The sequence below is a fragment of the Chinchilla lanigera genome, unplaced genomic scaffold, assembly GCF_000276665.1.
Source record: "Chinchilla lanigera isolate Chin_1 unplaced genomic scaffold, ChiLan1.0 scaffold00194, whole genome shotgun sequence".
Lineage (NCBI taxonomy): Eukaryota > Metazoa > Chordata > Mammalia > Rodentia > Chinchillidae > Chinchilla > Chinchilla lanigera.
In genome coordinates this window covers 332436-339755 of record NW_004955595.1, presented here as the reverse complement: position 1 = coordinate 339755, position 7320 = coordinate 332436, and the positions used below count along the sequence as shown (strand labels likewise).

At 37.6% G+C, this 7320-nt stretch overlaps 1 long non-coding RNA gene across 1 annotated transcript in view; it reads right to left on the bottom strand.

Annotated features, from left to right (window-relative positions):
- Positions 1 to 1550: 1550 nt before the first annotated feature.
- The window catches only part of LOC106147610, a 105437-nt gene continuing 99667 nt past the window's right edge, over positions 1551 to 7320 (bottom strand). The window contains exon 4 of the long non-coding RNA XR_001232545.1: positions 1551 to 1693. This is a non-coding gene — a long non-coding RNA (uncharacterized LOC106147610). The remainder of the gene's footprint in view (positions 1694 to 7320) is intronic.

Here is a 7320-nt window from a genome sequence, read left to right as displayed (position 1 = left end):
CTGAGTCTAGCACAAAATGGGCAATAATTTTTGTCGAAAGAGTTATATAGAAAATAATACTGGCGTTGTGGACCATGTGGTCTCTGTCACATCCAGGCAATTCTATCCTTGTAGAATCAAACTACCCGTACATAACAGATACATTAATGTGTGTTGGCTATGTGTTTTTGCTTTTTCTGGCAGCCAGACTTGAATTTGTCCCACAAATTGTTCAGTGATTTCTGATCTAACTCTGTGACAGCAGAGAGGCCACATTTCTATTGTCTATGCTTATTCACTTGGAAGGATGAGTTAAACTTTGTTTTTGCAGAATTTTGAGGCTACAGACAGAAGTATGGGATGATCAATTAGCAATGGTTTTGCATACACTTTGGGGGATGTTTGTAGAAATGTCATCTTTCAAACTATTTCAACAGGGAAGAGATACTAGCAATTAGTTACTAAGACTTGTAAGAATGCCATAAAAGATAGATTATACAGGGGAAAAAGTACCCCACACATATAGCAAATACCTGAAGTACCTGTTAAAGATTCACAAAGAGGAACCAATAGTTTGTCTGAGTACTTCTAATCTGCAATATTTCTTGCCAGATAGTAATAGAATATTTTTAAAAGCCATGAAAATCACAAGCAATAAGCAAAAAGAAGATATGGATGAGGATATAAAAATAAAAACTTCTATATATCAAAATAGTGTGGAAATACTTTTTAAAAATGAGAATGTAGACAAAACTACAATATATTAGGCAGAGATACAATGGACAGATAAAAGGTAGTTTTATATATTATGAGCTTTATATAATTAAAGAGAAACTAATTGAAGAAAAAAGACCAACACAACAAAAGAAAAGAACATAAATAAGAGAATATTTTAGTATATGTGCTGCTGAGGTGCCCACAAATAAGAAAATAAAAGACAATGTCAAAATGGTATGTAGAAATATATATTTATCTATTAAGTAAATATTTATTCAAACAAAATGAAATACTTATTCATCAAAATTATCACAAATGCTCACCTGAAAGATGATATTTAAGGCTTCAAAATAATAGGTCTCCAGCTGCGCGTGGTGGCTCACACCTGTAATCCCAGCACTTGGGAGGCTGAGGCAGGAGGATCGTTGAGAGCTCGAGACCAGCCTGGGCTGCAAAGCAAGCTCAAGGCCAGCCTGAACTGCATAACAAGACCTTCTCTCAAAAAGACCAAAAAAAAAAAAAAAAAGGTAGTAATAGGTCTCACTACTATTTGCACATTCATGTATATGTGTAACCACTCACTCACATATCCCAGAATTTCCTCAGGTCCTATTGTATGTTCACTCCTTGAACAGAGAGCATAGTCATGCACTTTTTGTTCACTAAAAGTTCATTAGTAATGATAAAAGTGAATGAATTATGGTTAAATATTTCCTACCCAAGGGAAGTCTCAACTACCTAAGTCCTTTCAGAAAGTACAAATGTATGGGCAACTTACCTTACTCTTACTAGGTGTCCAGAGATGCACATACATTTATCAGGCATGCAGGCGTTAGGGGCCAGCGCAGGGCAATGTCTTCTCAGGGCTATCAGATGGAGACTTGCAAAGCTGGGAGGCTGATATCTGTCTCACTGAAGAGACAGAGGATGAGTGGCTGAAGGACCTCACCGGAAATGCAGGTGAAAAGCAAAAGGTGGAAGCAGTTACACTGGGCAACTAGAAATCAAAGAGAAAGGGTAAAAAATGAAGCAAAGATGGGAGTATTAAAATGATAGAATTAAGAATTTGAAAATTGCTACACAGAAAATCTATCTTTAACAAACATAGAATACACATTATTTTCAGGTACTGAAGGAATAGCCTCAAAAGACTCTAGTCAGTATTGTACAGACTATGTCGTTTGACTACAAAAAAATTAGAAATACATAGTTTAAAGAACAGGGCAAAATCAAATGTACTTAGAAACTAAAATCATACTACTAAGTAATCTTTAGATTAAAGAAGAAATAATTTTTAAAATAGTAACATTCATAATCCTACTAGCAAAGTAAGGATTTGTGATAGCAGAATGCTGAGATAAATGTACTGTTTTAAAATATATTCATCAGAAGTCAACAATAATATATGCATTCAATAAGTGGGAGGAAGAGAGAGTAGTAAATTAGAAATATGAAACAAATTAGAAAGGAGGAAACAAAAACAGAAATAAATGAAGAAAATAGAGCATAAAGGAAATTATATAATCAAGAAATGATTACTTTAAAAGGTTAATCAGATTAAAAGTACTGGAAAGACATCAACAGGACAAGAGATAAAACCAAAAAAATATGAATGAAAACAAAGCAAAATACTATAAAATTTCAACAAGTAATGCAATACAAGTAATACGTATGTTCCAGTAAACCTAAGAAGAAGTGAGAACATTGCTAGAGAAAGCCACGTAAATGGCTAAATTTTGCAGAAGAAACCTGAGAAGGGCAATTCTTTGTGTGATTCTTCTTTGTTCTGGCCTAATTTTCAACACATTTACCTTCTATTTGCCCCTTCCTTCACTTCTCCCTAAGAAGAGACAGTGCTTTGTTTGGCAGACTTGTAAGAAGGGATAGGGTATGCTGCAATCCCATCTCATCCATTCTCACCAGCTGAAAGGTGAATTATAATCTGTCATAAAATAAAAGGCTTGGCCAATTCATGGGTAAACTATTTGCAGGTCCATTTGGCTACACATCTAAAGTCCTAACTTGCATTCACCTTATCTTGATCTTTCTCTGACTCATGTGTATATACACTAGTTCTAAACTTTGAAAGGGATGAAATTAGCTTATCACACTGATTCAAATGTCAATAACTATAAATAAATTAAAACAGCAATCAGATTCATCTCTATCTACTGCCCCACATATAATAAAGTGTTAGGTCCAACTGAAAATGAGAGAGAAACCTTACAAACCATTTTATGAAGCTAATATAACTGTGATTTCAAAAGTGGGAAAGGGCAGATCATGAAAGGAAATTTAAAGAGCAATGTCCCTTATAAGCATAAACATGAAGGTATGAAAAAAGACATTAGACAGCCAGTTATGAGGCAGAATAACAGTAATGTGAGGCTGTGGATGTAGCTCAGAGGTAGAACATCTGCCCAGCATGTGTGTGACACTGGGTTCAATCCTCAGCACCACAAAATGAATCAATGAACACATACATGCATACATACATATATACCTGAAGGAGGAAGGAAGGAGACGGAGAGACAGAGAGAGACAGAGAGAGAGAGAGAGAGAGAGAGAGAGAATGAGCATGGCACGATCAAACAGGATTATTCTTAGGAATGTAATACTGATTTAAAGTAGGAAAAATGTCTCTAAGTTCTTATCCTTAAAAAGTAAGCAAAATGATGACTTTACCTCTTTCAGAAAAATACCTACAATGGAACAAGCTTGGCCAAACTGAACTTCTAATTTTAATGTTTAAGGAATTTCCATACTGCTTTGCATAGTGGTTGTACCAATTTACACTCCAGTCAACAGTGAAGGATTTCTTTTTCCCCCCACACCCCTGCTAGCATTTGTTTTTGGTTGATTTCTTGATGACAGCCATTCTTTCTGGGGTGAGATGGAATAGCAGCACAATGTATAATAACAAAATCTTGGAAACAGCCCATATGAGAAAATGTACTTATATACAGCGGATTACTACTCTGCCGTAAAGAAGAATAAACTTGCAGTTTTTGGATACACTTCAAGACCATAAGCTTAAGCAAAATCAATCAGACGCAAGTTTAAATAGTGTGCTATTTCTCTTGTGTGAGAAATCCAAAGTCTAAATAAGGAGCAAAATGGAGAATAGGGATATTAGGAAGTAGGAAGAACTTTTCAAATGGAAAGGGGAACAAGAAACAGGGAAGGGAAAGGAATGAGGGGAAAGGGATTAAAAGGAAGAAAAGAGAATTACATGAAGAAATGGAAATGGAGCTTTTGTAAATGGAGAGGGGGAAAAAGGGTTGTAGAGAAGGGAGGGGAAGGGAGAAAAAGAATTAAGATCTGTTAAGTGCATCTACAAATCCTCCATGATGAATGTGATCTTATGTATTGTAAACATGTACTAATGAAAGTATTTTTTAAAAATTGAAAATGCTTTCTTTAATAATCATATCAATAGGTACAGAAAAAGCATTTGACAAAGATACATGATTTTAAAACGCTTTCCAGAAACTGAAAATAATAGGAAACTTTAATATTATAAAGGCTCCATATAAAAAAAATCTTCATAATCTCTTGAATATTTTAGGCACATGACCTTCTAGATGTAAGTCTGATATTGTCTTGATATTCAAACTTGTATCAGAGGCCATGACCAATGAAATAATACTTATCAAAAAAAGATAACACTACATATCTTACAGTTAAATAAAGCTAACTATGTGGAGAATAGGAAAAATCACATCAGCACCAAGGATTTCTATGCAAAACATAGAACAAAATTACCAACAAATAAATAATATCCATAAAATACAAGGGAATGTTTAACATTAAAAGGACAAGAAATCTAGAAAAATAATGAAAACATTGCAAATTGTAAATTATTAACTAGCATGTATAAATTGTACACATAAATATGGTTCAGTGTGAGATTTCAACATGCATACAGCAGGCACTGATCAAATTCAGCCTTTCTTTTTTTGTTTTTTTTTTTTGGTTTTTCTCCGGTACCGGGAACCGAACTCAGGACCTTGCACTTGCCAGGCAGGCGCTTTGCCGCTGAGCTAAATCCCCAGCCCCCAAATTCAGCCTTCCTTAATGTACACTCTGCCATCTTCCCAACCTTTAGTAATCATTATCCTACATTCAGGTTAACTTTTTAAAAAACATTTCAGCACATGAGAACATGAGGTACTAGTGTTATTGATAAGCATTAATAACTAAAAATTAATTTTAAAATTGAAATTCTGCTTATCTGCATCATTAACCAACAGGAATGGAATGTAACTGTCACCAAAACTTTTAAAATTAAAAAGTTCAATAATGCCAAGTTCTGAGTAACAAATTACACCAAAATTTAGTGCCATGAAACAAATTATTTCACAGTGTTTATAGGTTGAGAGTCTGAGTTCACCTGGGCTGGTCCTCTGGATTTGGGCCTCTTACACTACATTACCTCAACTGTCACCTGGGAGAGGTGTATATCCTACTTAACTCCAGTGATTGTTGGTGTGATTCAGTTTCTTGTAATTTGTTGCACTGAACCCTCAGTTCCTTGTGAGCTGTTCCATGAGATGTGGGCCTCTTCCTGGACCAACTCAAAATAGCCTTTCACCAGAATTAAAAAGGAAGGGGGCCTAAGAGATTGCCTGCAAAAAAGAATTCTATGCAACAGATAGGGAGATGTTTATTAGTGGGAACTGTCTTTTTGTTTGGATTTTTACTAACGTATACACTAATATTTAAATATATGTGTATTTTTTGAACTGATTTTAGATAATAGATACAAAATCATGGCTAATGCCTAAGGGAATAGATAACACAAGGGACCATTAAGTAGAGTAGAAGTAGCCATGGGGAATATTTAGAAGCAGGGAACTCTCTGGCACATAGGCCACCACAATTGAACACATGTACATAAATAAGAGTGAGATGGGAACTCTCTGTGGAAAACATTAAAGAAAGTCCTCTTTTTGCCAAATAAGGAAGGTACTTTGCAATGTCTCAGCCACATTTTGGTTTATCCCCAAACTGCCCCACCCCGCTTCATACACAGAGGTGTCAGAAGTAGTGCTTTGTGAGGTCAAAGCTCCTACTTAGCAATCATTGGCTGGAGAGCATTCTGCTGACCAATCAGGACTGAAGGGTGTGGCCTCTCATTGTCTTGGGAGTATATATATAGGCGCACCAGAAGCGGAGGGTAGACCACAGGGAGGCTTCAATATATAAGCTCAACAGAGTTCGAGGGTAAACCACTGAGAGGCTTCAATATGGGTAAGGCAACGAAGAAAACTCAGGAGACTAACAACGATGTGAGCAAGCCAACCTCAACTACTAAAGGAAGAAAGGTGAACACTCCTCGTCAAGCTAGTCCCACAGGCTGTTGCCAGGTGAGATGACCCAAGCTCCTCTTCTTCTTTCATGTATTCTCCCTCCTCCAAGACTCCCACTCTTTCCTTGCCTAGCCTACCCTTCCCTCGCCGAGCCCATGGCCCTTCTTATGGAGCGCCCTTCACAAGCATATCTCTTTTCCTTCTCCTAGACTTACGTGGATGATGAACAACCCTCCTGCAGTACCGCGGTACAAAAGATAAAGACTCCTAAAAAGGTCAACTTCAAACTTGGTGGCAAGGTGAGATTACCCACCCCAAGCTCCTCTTCCTTGTACATTGATTCTCCCTCCCTAAGAATGCAACTCTTGCCAAGCATAAGCCCCTTCCTGAACCCACACCCTGTCTTGTAAAGACCCTTCACATATGTCCCTTTCGCTTTTCCTGAATCAATACCCTTATGGCTTCAATCTGTTCCCTTTCCAGGTAGTAAAGGCCACCAAGAAGGGAAAAGCACCCGCTAAAAAGAACTCAAAGAAGAAGGCCGCTGAAAACACTCGGAAGCTCGTCAAAAAGATCAAGAAAACCAAAGGCATAACTCTCTTTGGTCATTACCACCGTATGAATAAAAAAATGAAAAAGGATGAGGCAGAGGAAAACTAAAGCACCACCAGTGATGAGCTGAAAAGTGATGAGCCGGAAAACCTGTAACTGCAAAGAGCAGAGACCTCAAACCCATCTTCAATGTGTATAGAGGTCTGGCTAAGAAACAGCTCATCATGTACACTGACGGTGGCAAAAATAAAATCAGTCTGATGTGAAAGATGCGAGTCCTTGTGGTCTTTGATGGTGAAAGGGAAGGGAGGAAAAAAGAGGCAGGTGTGTGAGAAAGGAGGGATGTGTAGGGGTCCTGGGAAGATTGAAGGACAGGCAAACAGACCCACTGCTAGCCAAACACTGAGTGAAGACAGCATTGAAGACAAAGTTACAATGCACACCTTATCCCAAAGGGAAGGAGGGAAAGGGATTGGTGTTTTAGTGTGTTTTGTGGGGAATGGTGAGTGAAGCTTCAGGATGGGGCTTGGCAGAACCTGTATAAGGTGATGTGTGGGTAGCAGTACAGGCCCCCTGAAGACGGTGAGCCACCTATAGGAGACCTACCTCATAATTGTGGTTGTTACACCCCCCTCTATGATGTAAGCAACTAAAACTCCCCAACGGGTCAAAAAAATCACATTAAATTGCCAGTAGCATCCCAAGAAAAACAGTGGTGACTGGAAGCTATAAATACAGCACTAAATAGGCCATTTTCTTA